Source organism: Euprymna scolopes, chromosome 13 (genome assembly GCF_053919585.1).
Source record: "Euprymna scolopes isolate OS-2025 chromosome 13, ASM5391958v1, whole genome shotgun sequence".
Classification (NCBI taxonomy): domain Eukaryota; kingdom Metazoa; phylum Mollusca; class Cephalopoda; order Sepiida; family Sepiolidae; genus Euprymna; species Euprymna scolopes.
In genome coordinates, this window is record NC_136494.1 from 25,174,233 (window position 1) to 25,190,620 (window position 16,388).

Consider the following 16,388-nt stretch of genomic DNA (forward strand, 5'->3'; position numbering starts at 1 on the left):
TACTACCACTCTGGGTCAGAGTGGACCTGGAAGCAATGGTAATTACAGGGTGGTTTCACACTCCTCAAATCCCGCAAACTGGGGCCTTGCCATCGGATATAGTTTAAAGTCATATCCAGGACCAAGTGGTTGTGGGAGACCGGGATATTAAACGTGAGCCTGTGAACTATATCATCTCGACTGCGGTCGAAAATTGATGATGACCCCCTTCTCTCTCTTTCATTCTCTCTCTCTTTCTTTCTCTCGCAGCTCCTCTGTGTACACACACACACACACACACACACACACACATTAAATAGTAATCTGTTAGTGCTAGTGAGAAATTTCACAATCGTATTATTAAATATATTAGCTGGTTCAATATTTCTCTTTGTAATCAACATCCAACTGGTCTCCAGTTTAGTCACTTCATACTTAAATCGGATCGACAGTGTTTGAGCCATGCTTTTTATAAGGTGTCGTTCTTGTGTATGACTCTGAGCAATCCTAGGAGGTCCATTATGCCAAGTTTTAACTTATCGCCAATTTAAGAGGTTAGATTGTTGCTAAACACTGCTGCATCCATACCGGGGAATGCCGTCTATGCTACTCAGGCATCTTTGGTCAGTAAGAAAGCATTTCGTATAGATCGATGTTTTTAGTCGCGTGAAGCGACTCTATAAGTCACTCCGTCGGTCCGTCGTCGGTCGGTCGGTCTGTCGGCCTGTCCGTAACACTTTTGTGCTTGGCCTTTTTGGTTCAGATCAAAGGTCAATTGTTAATAGATGCTGTTCTTAGCTTTTTAAGCTTTTTCTTGTCTTTTGGCCAAGTTTTTTTCTCCCACGCCTCGACACAAATGAATTATTGTACCATTTTTATTGCCATCTTTCTTTTTTTGTTTTTGTTTTTACACGTCAATAAAAAATGTTTAAAAAATTGGGAGTTAAGTAGGACGTCCCCCAGTATTGAAGCGTGAATGTGCTATTATAATACCGCATTCACTCTTCCATACTGGGGGACGTCCTACTTAACTCCCAATTTTTAAAACATGAAACATTGAAAGAAGATACTAGCTGGGAGAAACTTTTGATCTTGTTTAGTTCTGGAGTGATAAGGATGACCAACGACCCCCAAAATCCCCCCTTTTGAGTTGGCCATGTGCTTAAGTTTTTGTTCATTGTTGATTTTCAATGTATTTTTAAAATGAATAAAGGATTTAATATCTCATAGTGTAGTATCTGTTCCGGCAGATACTGCAAGCAAAGACCATATGTCGGGGCAGCCTCACATATAAGACCTTGGTCAATGTAGGTCAATCCTTCAAACCAATTGTCACTATCCAGCTCCCCTACTCCCCAGGGAGTTGGTCCCCATTTCCCCTTTACTCCTCACATTAAAAATCGGCCTTGTCCCTTATTTGCTTGGTGGGGGAGCAAATAAATACGCTTTTCTTGGCCTTTTGGCCAAGATCCAAGTGTAGTATCTGTTCTTACTACATGCTGTACTTATGCTTGTAACTTTGTGATATAAAGTGGGGAATCCCTTTTTTGTATTAATGTAATGTAAAATAATCACCCACTTAGTAATTGTCTGTATTTTTGAGATCAGGTGTTTCCATTGATTGAGATTGTCGGACTGACTTCATCATCTTGGTTGTTATAGTCACAACGTTTCGTCCGTTTTACCCTCCAAGAGCAAACCTAGCTTAGAGCTGAATGCAATTTGGACACCTCTGATATAGAGAGAAAACCTTGAATAACAACATAGGTTTAACATTAACAAAAAACAGCTAAGAATTGTCCTAGTGACATATGGCTGAGTGGTCCTAGACGTTGTATCAAAGTTTACAGTTACCTGAGTTCAATCCTGAACGAAGGCAGTAAAAAAGTAACATTAAAAACAGAGAATCAGCAACCATGTTCCAGAGCCTAGCTGGAGTCCGAACACGGTACCCCCGTAATAATAATAAAGGGTTGGGTTCAAGACTCCTAACAAACGGTTTCCAAGTTCGATACAAAACACGTGATGAAACGTTGTGACTATAACAACCAAGATGAGGAAGTCAGTCCGACAAGCTCAATCAATGGAAACACCTCATCTCAAAAATACAGACAATTACTATCCAATCGGTACGGACCCGACATTAGGATTGAATGGCGACACCTAGAAAAGCGTCATATGAAACTGGCAAGACTCGCTAGCCATCTAACATTCTTGTACAGATGTAGAGACTTAAAACTCATACCAGCAGGGTTGACATTACAAACAACAGTGGATTCCAGGAAGGCGCGTAGAGTCACGGAAAGGGCAGGGCATGCCCTCGATCGAGAAAGGATCCAACATACCCGCTGGAATAAACAAAAACTAAGCAACGAAATCTCCGACACCTTTAACATCTTGTCATAAATCGTACAGACAAGAATATGAGACGGTCAAAGAACGCCAAAATCAAGAAGCTTACAAAGCTCAAAGACCAGAGGAATGTAACATCAAAACACCGCTCACCTGTGAAAGAGGTCATCAACCTCAGCCGACAACTGAGTCACTCAGAGGAAGCAGTACAAAATAAAGGTCTCAACTTCGCACCAACAACCAAACGCGTTCCATTCTTAGATATCATAACACACATGGAAGATATAGCCTTGAGAATCCCATCAACCCAAGGTGATTAAATAAGATGGAAAGTGAGACAAGTACTCGAGAAATCCAAGCCTATAAGAACCCTACAGAGTGATAGCAGTATAATAATTCTGCCAGCAGACAAAGGCAATGCTACTGTGGTGATGGACATATCGGAGTACTCTGAAATAATGGCAGGCCTAATCGCAGATGGTAGCTATGGTAAAATAAAGAAGGACCCAACTTTGAAAACCAAAAGAAAGCTGTTACAAATCCTTGCCAAAAACAAGGAACACATCGCTCCAATGAGATATAGACAGCTGGTCAAGCATTACAGTAAGCTACCACATATGTACGGTCTCCCCAAGATACACAAAGACGGTATTCCACTCAGACCCATAGTGAGCTGCCGAGGCTCAGCATGCCACCCACTGAGCAGGTACCTTGTGGATATAATAAACCCATTAGCAGGCAAGTCAGCAACACATGTAAAGAATTCTGCCCACTTCACGGAACTGATCAAGGGAGCACCCATCAGTACAAACCAAATGGTAAGCCTAGATGTGATTAGCCTGTTCACTAAAGTCCCGACTAGTGAGGCACTAGCAGTAATTCAAGACAAACTAGCTGCGGATCTCTCCGTAGAAGAGCGCACATGTGTACCAGTGCCAAACTTAATGGAAATGCTGACATTCTGCATAGAATCAACCTACTTCATAATGAGTACTGACCTATATCGACAAGAGGAGTGGCTAGCTATGGGCTCGCCATTATCACCAGTGATGGATGGAATACTTCGAAGACATGGCCTTAGGTTCAGCTCCCTTAAAGCCCACCATGTGGCTAAGATACGTTGATGACACCTTCATACCCTGGCCCCATCAGGAAGACATCCAGGCTCTCCTAGACTATGTGAACTCAATAAAACCATCGATACAGTTTACAATGGAGAAAGAAAAAGATAACCAACTGGCCTTCCTTGATATACTCATATCACGCACAGAGCATGGGTTTAAGACATCCGTATATCGCAAGCCTACCTTCACCGGACAATACCTTAACTTCAACTCCCATCACCCATACAGTATCAAACATGGAATTGCACGCTGCTTACAACATCGAGCAGAGACAATTAGTAGCGCCACCATCACATACCACCAAGAAATGGTCAGGTTGAAGAATATCCTCCATCGTAACAACTACCCCGATAGCATACTATCCACCAGACGTGTTAATAGTATAAGAGAGGAGAATGAAACCCAAAAACCTCCAACGGTCTGCCTACCATACATACTAGGCATCTCCGAAAAGATTCAGAGAATATGTGCCCCACTACAAGATCAGGACGGTATTCAAGAGCGAGTCAACACTCAGACGACACCTGATACGAGTGAAGCCCCGCATGGAGGAAAACATGACCAAGAACTGCATATACTCCATCCCATGCAGTTGCAGAAAGGTATACAAGGGCGAAACATGCCGCCCCCTTAAAATAAGGGTGGAAGAACACCGAAAAGCGGTAACTAAAGGGGAGACGGAAAAATCGGGTATAGCCAACCATGTCTGGATGGACAGGGGGGGAATTGCCCCCTATGGGATGAAGTAAAAATAATAAACAGAGAGACCCACTGGAAAGTGAGAAAACTTAAAGAAACAGCTCACATGCTCGGACATAACAACCTACTGAGCAAACCAAGCATAGAGCTGAATGCAATTTGGACACCTCTGATATAGAGAGAAAACCTTGAATAACAACATAGGTTTAACATTAACAAAAACCAGCTAAGAATTGTCCTAGTGACATATGGCCGAGTGGTCCCAGACGTTGTATCAAAGTTTACAGTTACCCAAAGGTGCTGAGTTCAATCCTGAACGAAGGCGGTAAAAAAGTAACATTTAAAACAGAGAATCAACAACTGTCCCAGAGCCTTGCTGGAGTCCGAACACGGTACCCCCGTAATAATAATAAAGGGTTGGGTTCAAGACTTTTCCCCAGTTCGATACAAAACACCTGATGAAGGCCGGAGGGTAAAACGGCCGAAACGTTGTGACTATAACAACCAAGATGAGGAAGTCAGTCCGACAATCTCAATCAATCACCCATTTACAGGCATTCTCCAGATCATTCAAGTTGTTTTTGAAGAGGTCCAGTTATTTTTTATGCATGCAAGTCATTCTTAAGGTCATTCAATTCATCCTTAACTTCATTTAAGTCATTCTAAGTCATTTACTTTTTATTTATTTAAGTCATTTCAGCCCATTTTTCGGTCATTTTAGTTTATCTTTAAGAATTTCACGTCAATCCTACATTCACGTATTCATTCATTATACGAGAGCACGCAACTGATGGTTATCGACCTTGTTTTTTTTTTTTCATATCCGTTTTCTCGACCTTCTGCCGCATCTTTCAAGCACTTGCGTATGTAGAAATACGAATGTGTATTACTACGCATAATTATATCGATAAACTTACACGGGATAATTTTTACTGACAGAAAAAGTTATTAATCGACAATTAGTTCAATAATGAAGATAAACCATTCGATTATTTTCCGATTATCGATGCATGTTGTGCTTCACTGCGCAATCAGTGTCATTGGCGATGTGTGCATTAACATGTTTATCTCTGTTGTTGCCGCTTGAGTTGTTCAGTGAGGCAATCTGTAAAATGTAACTGAATTTTATCTTCGTGTCTCATCGAAGTTAACGAAATTTTACTGCGATAAAAGCATGTTACGCTTACGAAACTATTGCTTCATTGTCAAGCTTCACATTTTGGCGTATCTAATGTATATATGTCACGATAAAATACAATAGGTTTAGTATTGAATGCAAATTAACACATTACAAACAATGCTATTATATCATATTGCCTGTCTTAAACGCTCAGCAATAGCGTTCCTCCACGATTGGAATCTACAACTATAAAAAAGGAAGTTCCATCTGTGTAAGTGTATCTGTGATTTCCTTCATACGGACTCGGAAACGGTTGGATCGCTCTTTATTGAAATTTCGCACGAAGGTACATGATATGTCTGGAAGTGTTCTTACACAGGTTAAGTATCGGAATGCGTATAATAATTATCAAACGTCGATAATCGAAAAAAAATAACTCGATTCAAGAAGGAAATCTCATTTGGACTAAAGTAAACACTTTTATACAACCTAACATCACATCTAATTCAGAGAAGTTTTATCACCACACAAACCGTAAGGCACAGCCAATTAAATCAATTACAGATTGTTTTTATACGACAGAGGCGCGTTCGAAATGAATGTTTCGTTTTAGAGCACAATTGACCCATGATACTAAACTTTTATAAATTTTACCTTTATTCAAGTGATTTTTTTTTTACATAGGCAACATAGTAGCTGGAAAAGTCTTCTCAATTATTAAATCATTTCTTTCTGATAGGTTCATAAGAGTAGTAGTTGAGGGGCAAAAATCAGAAGCTCACAGTATTAATGCAGGTGTCCCTCAGGGGTCCATCCTGGGCCCAACTCTTTTCTTGATCTACATTAATGATCTTCCAAATCACATCCTTACATAATGTGTAGACATTTATGCTGACGACACTACCATCTATGGTAACACATCTAAGACAGTAAACGACCAAGTTCTCTCCAATTCTCTCTCCTCTGATCTTGAGCACGTAGTACAATGGGGAAAGGAGTGGCTGGTTACTTTTAATGCATCTAAAACTAAGCTTTTCTCTTTACATCATCAACATTCTAATCCACATCTGGCATCAATTGAAATGAATGGCTCTCGTCTTCAGGAGGCCTCAAGTTTTGACAAGCTTCTGGGCCTGACCATTACTCCTGATCTTAAATGGAACACGTACATCAAATCTGTTGCCAAGACCGCTGGAAAAATGGTGGGATCTTTCTATCGATCCGGTAAATATCTCACTGCTGATGCTATTCTCTATCTATATAAGAGCCAGGTAGTCCAAGGATGGAATACTGTTGCCATATCTGGGCAGGAGCTGCTAGAAAGGACTTGTCCTGCCCTGATAGAGTTCAAAATAGACTTCGTAGCCTCGTAGGAGATGTCCTTTTCTCCTCCTTGCAACCTCTATCTCACAGAAGAGATGTTGCGAGTTTGTCTCTGATGTATCGTCACTTTCATGGAGAGTGTTAGACTGAGCTTCAATCTATGGTCCCCCCTCGTCAAACTTTCACAAGAAACACTCGTCTAGCTGTAAACTATCAATAATACCCCCCACTCTTTATCTGTGCCTAAACCTAAACATAGATTCCATGAACAAAGCTTCTTTCTTAGAACTGCACGCCTGTGGAATTGTGTTCCGTTTTCCTGCTTTCCGGCTTACTACAATATGGTTGTGTTCAAGTCTAACGTAAATAAGTTCTTGATGAGCCGTTCCATATAAGTTATCAAATTTACCAAATTTTCATTACTACTGATTACTCTATTGTCCAATTTCTACTGTACACTCTTTAACCCTTATCCTTGAGTGGCCTTTTGGCCTTGATAATGTGGTGATGCCTATGTAAAAAAAAGTGATTATGTAAATATAATTTCATAAAATCAACAGTTGCTTCTTTGATATGACAGGTACGCGTCCGAAATTAATGTTTCTGCTTACAGCACAATTATTTATAGATTAATCCGATAGCGTGTGTGTTATATTCTGTGTCGCACTTACATCCGGGTCGTTTATTTGTTATGTACTTCCACTTCTTGTCATAAATAATTTTACCAAGAATTCTTCATAAGTTTTGGTTTCGGTTTCGATTATAGCTGATGGCATTTAACTCATCTTTTTTTTAAATAATTATACAAGTATAATTCATGAGTTTTGGTTTCAGTTTCGATTATAGCTGATGCCACTCCAGTCATCTACTTTTTATATAAATAATTTCATCAAGAATGTTCCATAACTTTTGGATTTGAGTTCGATTATGGCTGAATGAACTCATGTTTTATATATATATATATATATATATATATATATATATATATATATATATATATATATATATATATATATAAGTTTTGTTTCGGTTTCGATTCAAGCTGATGCACCCGTCATATAGATATATATTTTTTATTTTTTAAATCACAACTTTATAACATATAAAAATCGATAGAGCATTACGAGTAACTCTATAATGATACTACGAAATATGCAAGATTAAGAATATCATATTCAAGCAAACTTTACGACCGGGCTACGCCGGGCGTCCGATCTAGCTGACACAAATACTTTTCAGTTTTAACAAAATAGCTACAATAATATCAGTGCGTCTCCATTTACGCTGAGTATCTATAGAATGCCAACATCAATATATTACATATGAATGAGTCCCCTACGGAATTTGCACAGGCTTCGCTAGTTTACAGATAATTTAATAAAATCCACAATAGGGTCTCTATAGTGTAATGCAGACTAAAATGTATTGTTTAATTGGTCGTTGTGGAAGGTATGTGAAACTTTATCCTAGTACACTGCGAGAGAGTATCCGTATGCAGAAGAAAAAATCGATCGATTTGATTAAAAATGGATGATTTCATCGATGTCGATAACAACAAAAGTATTGAAAGATCGAACAGTATTTCAACCTAATTCAATCTCGGACACCGTCAGGCCTGCCTGCCCGTACTAGCTAAAATATTATTTCTTTGTCTAGTGGTGACACTCATATCGCTCAGAAATCAAAATTTAACAATTCAAAGAAACGAATTAGATACTGGACTCAAAGATTCAACATTTTAGTAGGTTGTTGGCATTTCTATCCTATCTGTAGTGGTAGATAGAAGAAATATCGAGCTTTGTGGGGCTTGGTCTCTTCATTTGCAATCGATTCTTAAGTAATTTCGTATCTCATCTCGTCGTTTCGGGTTTCTAATCAGCAACGTCTATTTCTTTCTTGTGTGACGTTATTTCCTCTGAGTATTATTTTGCCTCGGGATAATGAACCCCAGAAATCAGCTACCTTAAACGCTCTGACCGCTAGTTCGTGTGTAGACGCTAAAATTTAACGTGTTATCTAATAATTGGCGGGCGCACCTGACTATTAAACAAACACCTGTCTAAAAACATGAGAACTCGCGGGTACCAGTGACTGAGTGTATAATCATATTATAGACATATTAAACAATACAAATACGTAACACTAAGATTATTAAGGTTACACTAATAATAAAGGTATATCTCAGAATGTACTACTTAAAGAAATTTAAAAAATAAACAAGATTTATAAATATATTATTCGACATTGTCAGGGAAATACCTTCTTTCTTTGTGCGTCAAAAGTCAAACGAAATTTTCATGGACAGAGTTTCTTTCCAGATATAACTGTTCTGTATTCATTGTCTTTATCTCATTAATCCTTATCTTCGACTGTATTTTTCTCGGTATAATCATTGTTCCATACGAATACAGAAGCAGAGTTTATAACTAGAGTAAACACCACACACGACACGAAAACGCCATAGTATGAACTGGTTGTACATCGTGTAGCGTTTAAAAATGGTAATCCGTTTACTACCGACATGGTCCAACATAGGTTACTCTCCCTAAACTTTTACGATTACAGTCGTAATATTATTGATTACTGGTCTCATATATATATATATATATATATATATATATATATATATATATATATATATATATATATATATATATATAATACACACAAACAGACCCACATATGTGTGCGTGTGTATGTCACAAAAGTGAGTGTAACCTCACATTTCTGCAGTAAAAATGACGACATTACAAAATGACATTTTAACACAATGAAAAATAGCCTCTGTGCTGCTTGTATACAGAGTAAACTTTAAACTTTTAGCTTAAAATAGGAAAAAGGCTTCTTGCACTTAAGGCCAGGAACAAAGTAGGAATAAATAAATAATAAAAAATAAAAAAAATAAAAAACACACACACACAATGTGATTTGGGAATCTTAGGAAGGACGACCCCCGGCGTGCTTGAGGTATTAAGCGAATGAGAAATTTAGCTAGGATAAAGCATAGGCTAACAAAATTACAGTGACGAGGATGACCATAATTTACCTTAATTTTTACCTGTCCTTGAGCCTAATTTTTTGTTTATTTCTGTTTTGTTGTAAACTTGCAGAATGAATAAAAAATATATAACTCAAAGTGTAGTATATGTTCCGATTCTGCACTTCACTTTTTACTAACTTTTTTGGACTCGGTTAAAACATCCTTCATGACTCATATATTATTTTTATTTTTGTTACTATGCAAAGTGCCCCTTTTGGGGAAGCTGGTTTCCTCCACATTAAAACTTAAAAAAAAAAAAAAAAAAAAATATATATATATATATATATATATATATATATATATATATATATATATATATATATATATATATATATATATATATATATATATATATATATATATATATATATATATATATATATATATATATATATATATATATATATATATATATATATATATATATATATATATATATATATATATATATATATATATATATATATATATATATATATATATATATATATATATATATATATATATATATATATATATATATATATATATATATATATATATATATATATATATATATATATATATATATATATATATATATATATATATATATATATATATATATATATATATATATATATATATATATATATATATATATATATATATATATATATATATATATATATAGTCAAAGGGAAAATCATTCCCAACACGCATTTAGGTAAAAATGCGCTTTCGTATAAATAATTGAATTCATTCAAGAAAGTATCGTTAACAAAAACAAATATATATACTAGCGGGGTGGGGGCGGCTGTACTCTCGTGGAAAATATGCTTTAATATGATGTTTTAATTTGCCCAGATTTCGTATATATTATTATAGAGTTTCAAAAGTAAAAACAAGAAACAATTTAGGTTAGGGGTAGGGTTACAGTCGTGGTTTCAAAAGTAAAAAAGGGTGTCAATCTGGATACCGTCAGTTAGAAATGAAACCGATAAAAAAAAATGGCAGCATTGAATGTAACCTTTTGTGGTGACGTTACCAAAGTACGGACGTCACATGCATATGAACTGATTAAACATAAATTAAGGAAAACATACAAAATGTATAACGATTTTTTTTTTTAAATTTGACCCGTTATTCACCTCTAAAAAAATTTAACTGTCTAAAGACTCATCAAAGCACAGGCCATAAAAAAATAAATCATTTGAGGGGCATAGCACCGCTCTGCGACTTTTAGTTTCGGAGAAATAGAGTTTTAAAATTTGAAGACAACCACACAGAGAGATATACAGACATCGTGAGTTTATGAATTAGATTTCGAGATTTAATTATGGTCTGTTTCTACTATTCAACAGATTCTGTTAAGATTGGTCAAGAAATGCAGTGATTAGATATTTTATAATCCACATGTAGTTTACTATATATTATTATAGAGATGTGATTTCAAAGTGAAAAAAAAGTATTTGGATGCAATCAGCTTGAATCGAAACCGAAACTGTAGCATTCAACTCTGTTGATGTTACCAACGTAAAACGCATATGAACTGATTACATTATAAATGAAAAGAAGATACATGTACAAAATATATCACGATTTTTTTTTCAATTTTGACACATTTTTTACCCTTTAAAAACTATTTTACCGGCTAAAGACCTATAAAGGAACGGCCCGTAAAAATGCAATCATTTGCGGCCTCTAGCGTCGCTATGCGACTTTTAGTTTCGCAGGTAATACCAGAGTGTGAAAATATAAAGACATACAGACAGACAGACAGGCAGGAAGGCAGGCAGGCAGGCAGGCATATCGCCTTATATATATATATACAGGGTGTCCGTAAAGTTAATATACAGTCTTATTGTTTTATTGTATTATATTTGTATTAATAGTTAATATTTATTTTTTTTACAGGTTTATTTAATCAAGCATGCCACGCAAGCTAACTTTGGAAGAGCGTAAATTTATTTTGAAGCGATATTGGAAAACAGAAAACGCACAGGATGTAATTCGACTGTATAGTAACTTTACGGACACCCTGTATATACATCTATATATATATATATATATATATATATATATATATATATATATATAATGACGAAATCCTTAGAGAGTATAAAATTCCTACATGTAAGACACCGACTTGGGTTATAGTTCGTCGCGACGATCACATCTCCTGTTCTAGACGAAAGTAGGTTAATTCCACTGACGGGTTTCGTTGCGGGTTGCTGGATGTGTGTTAGTTAATAAGAATTTCTCTGTGTGCGGCACGTTTGCTCAGTCGGTAGAGTGCTTTACTAGCTTGCAAGAGGCTGGGGTTTCGAATCCCGGGTTCGGATGTGTCTACTTTATGACCCCAAATGAGGGCGACACTTGAGTCTTGGAATTCCGGTGTTTTGGCTTTCATGGCTCTAGTGAGCTGCGACGTTGTCTTGCTGTGGAAATAATTATATGTATATAATTGTAAATTTTTGATTCATTTTTTATCAAAATCTCAAATTTTAATGACGTGACGTCATTTCTAGTAAACTTTGTAAACCTAACTAGACTGGAACGATATATGTTTGGTTTCGGTTCTATCTGATGGCAGCCACGGAATATTTTACGAAACTTTAGAAATCACTTATATATATAATGGGTACCATTTTATAATCAATGAAGTTTTGACTCTTTAATAAGAAATGCGACATCCGCACGTATTAAAATATATTTTATGTATTTTTACGCCGGAGGGACACTCCTATATATTGTATACAATAAAATAATCAATAAATAATTAACTCTATAATCATGAATACAAAATCTGCGTGCATTAAAATGTCATATTTAAGAGTATCGTATGACCGGACAACTCCCAACATCCTTTTATTCTATATATATATATATATATATATATATATATATATATATATATATATATATTGATATATATATATATATGTATATATATATTTATTTATATATATATATATATATATATATATAAATGACAAAAAGTTATATTCAAAAATTCATGATGTTGGCCATCTTATAATTTATTCCTTTAATTAAGTTGACTTATACAGTTCTTGACAGTATCCGTTTCGTAGCACAAAATCAATCACTTAATTATTATATCAATGAGTGAATCTATTATGCCTTTAACCATTATATATTATAGATTCACTGATTGATATAATATTATAGTGATTATTTTTGAGCTACGAAACAGATACTGTCAAGAATTGTATAAGTCAACTGAATTAAAGGAATAAATGATAAGATAGTCAACATCATGAATTTTGGAATATAACCTTTTGTCATTTATTCTATATATTGCTCTGTATTCACATTGTGCTTCTTATATAAGGATTGCTATATAATAAGAAAATATATTCATATATATATATATCTATAATATACAAATGATTCAATGAATTTAACAAATATTTTAAGTGAAATGTTTGAGTTTCATATCAAAGATTTTTATTTTCCTAAGCAAGACAAAGAATACATTAGAAATTTTTTCTAAGACAAAGAAACTTAGAAAAATAAAAATCTTTCATATGAAGCTCCAACATTTCATTTGCAAATTTTAATTCATTGAATGACTAAAATTTGATTTATTTGTTCTATCTTGTATATCGAGCAATTCTTATTTAGATGGGATAATCCTTATAGAATATTACAGTCAGTAATATTTGTAAATCCTCTAATCACAGGTTTCCATACCAGCTAATTGTTGAATAATTTTATTCTGAAGTATATAAATATATATATATATAGAAGTATATATATATATATATATATGTGTGTGTGTGTGTGTGTGTGTGTGTATGCATATGTATATGCATATATATAGTTATATATATGGGTGGTGTTCAACTAGTTAGTATCTTTTTTCAATAGGGTGACGTCATTTTTTTCTCTAAAAATAATAAAATAATTTCAGTATTAATGCGAATAATATCGATTTCATCAATTAAGTCTCTTGTGTGCCTTGATGTCGAATGGCGCAGTTATTAGAGAATATCTCCCGTCTGAACACTATTGAATCATGACCTATTCGTTTCATCTGAATGACCAACTTTTGACGCTTCACTGGTGGAACTGCAAGCAAGCTAATCAGTCACGTCGAGGGTGTAGAAAGTTCCAGTACAAAAATAGAGATGGTTGCGCAGGAAAGATAATTTACCTAGAACTGTGCAAACACATTTATTTATTCATTTGCGGACAGATATTTGTGTTGTTTCTGCATGTTTCGGCCAACTATTACTCTAGCCTTCTTCGGATGGATGATAGAAAAACAAATAAAAACGTAAATCTGGATTGATAAAACAAGAAATCCAACCTCGATCGCTCTTTAGAATCCCTGGGGCAGTGGATAGAGGGGATGAGATTCTACTGTTCCAGATTAGCATTATCTGGAGATAACGGTTTCAGTTCTACCGAAAGCAGGCCAGAGGATTATTTGGCCAAACCGTGGTGAGACGACAACAACAACATTGGCAGGCAGTAATTACTGAGGATACAGTAAAGAGACTCATCATTCCTATCTCGTCGCGGTTAACAACTTGAAGAAGGCCAGAGGATGAGTTGGCCGAAACGTGGTGAAACAACAACTATGAAGATAAGGATCAAAATAATATTGAAATTACTTATCTCAAAGGATTAAAATAAAATATATATGTTAAGATTTGTTTTGTTTTGTTTTTTTTTTGATCCTCAGAAGCGCTGGTTGAGTTTGATTAAAATAAAATACGTATTAGATACGTTTGAAACCAAAACAATGCATTATTACAAAATAAACAGACATTCATTTTGTTTAAAATTTATACAGAAATTCATAAATATATTTCGAAGATATACTTCATCTTCAGTATGTCTTTCTTTCTTTTTTCTTCTTATTTTGCCATGTTGTTGTTGGAGCAGAGAATCCACAAGTAGAAATCTATTTGTTGTTTTTACGGTAGTTTTTTTTTTAATTACGGAACAGTGCGTTTGGTCACGCGGAATTCACGTTAAGATCTTTTTGTTCTGGTTGAGTTTGAATGATATAAAATACGTATTAAATAATTAATAAAACGCACTGTTCCGAGATTTAAAAAAATACAGTAAAAAACAACAAGCGGGTTTCTACTTGCTGATTCTCTGCTGCAACAACAACAACAACAACAACAACAACATAACTGTTGTGGTGGCACCCACTTATTTACATCTGTGGACAATATTACCCATAAATAACAAGAGTCGGTTAGTCTGAGTGTGTGTTAACCAGAAGCCACCGAAGGCCGAGCCGAGAGCAGATATGTTCTCCAACGAAGACTCTCTTAGATGACAACCATTATGTAAATATACTGTATATATACTTTTCCTATTACACTTCTTATTGATCTACCTTTGTTTGATGAGTCTTCGTTTGTATTGCCTTATACGTTATTTGCAAACATAACAATAACAAAAAAGAAGAAGGAAAAAAGAAAGGCATACTAAAGATGAAGGTTTCCTTCGAAATATATTCATGAATTTCAATATAAATTTCAAACAAAATAAATGTCTGTTTATTTTGTAATAATGCGTTGTTTTAGCTTCATACATATTTAATACGTATTTTATTTCATTAAAATATATTTTAGTCATACAGAAGACTACAAGTTTATTTTTAGTCATACAGAAGACTACGATTTTAGACAGCTTCATTAATTGCACACATATATGATGGCAGTATACTAATGATATGCCAAAATGGACGGGTGGACTTTGGATAGAAACAGTGATAACCAGATCTCCACATGCGTATATACATATACCGATTTTTATTTAAAAATACGATACACGATACATGCGTATAATACAATTAATGAAAGCAAATTATTAACATATAATTCATTTTATTAAGAGATTAGTTTGTTTAAAGCATGGATGTGTATATAAGAGAAATTAAGGTTCATAGAAAAGAAGAACAATGAAGACATGTGACGGATGGATTCGCACTGAAACTACTTTATGTTTAATGGTTAAACAGGCAATGCAGTTTCACTTCATTGCGTCAGGTCTTCACGAGATGTATGTGTGATACCACCTGACGACCTGACTCAAGTATAAACATAAGAAAATATTACATGTAGAATGTTACAATATATATATATATATATATATATATATATATATAATTTGAGGTTAACCAGTGAAATATAACGAGGTTCATACGAGAGTGCTCAATACAAAAGTTACATTTGTCTTTACATAAGCAGTAGTTACATTTGTCTTTAGATAGCAGTAGTTTGTTGCTACACAGTCATGCGAATGTTTCGGTCTACCAGTATTTACCAACTAGAAACCTCATCAGGCAACGACCCTTACTTCTGAAAACGGAATTCCAAACCTTTGATTTTGAATTCTGTTTTCGGAAATAAGGGTTGTTGTCTGATGAGGTCGCTAGTTGATAAATACTGGTAGACCGAAACATGATCATGGTTGTGTAGCAACAAACTACGTCTTATGTAAAGACAAATATATATATATATATATATATATATATATATATATATATATATATACTAGCAAAAGTATCCGTTGTTGACTGGATTTAAACACAGTCTACAGAAAATGGACTCTGATTTATGAAAGTATGATAGGTTATGAAAAGGAAGCGTTGTAAATTTGGGTTGAATTTGGGGGTGTCAAAACCAAAGCAAAATATGATGAAAGTAAAAATAAAATAGATAAACCCCATAATTTATTATACCATACCTGTTCACACTGAAACACTTATCACGATATTCTG

At 34.7% G+C, this 16,388-nt stretch overlaps 1 pseudogene; it reads left to right on the forward strand.

The window, feature by feature from the left end:
* Nucleotides 1–1,421: 1,421 nt before the first annotated feature.
* On the forward strand, nucleotides 1,422–1,559 carry LOC145292518 (U2 spliceosomal RNA; annotated as a pseudogene).
* The last annotated feature ends 14,829 nt before the right edge of the window (nucleotides 1,560–16,388 follow it).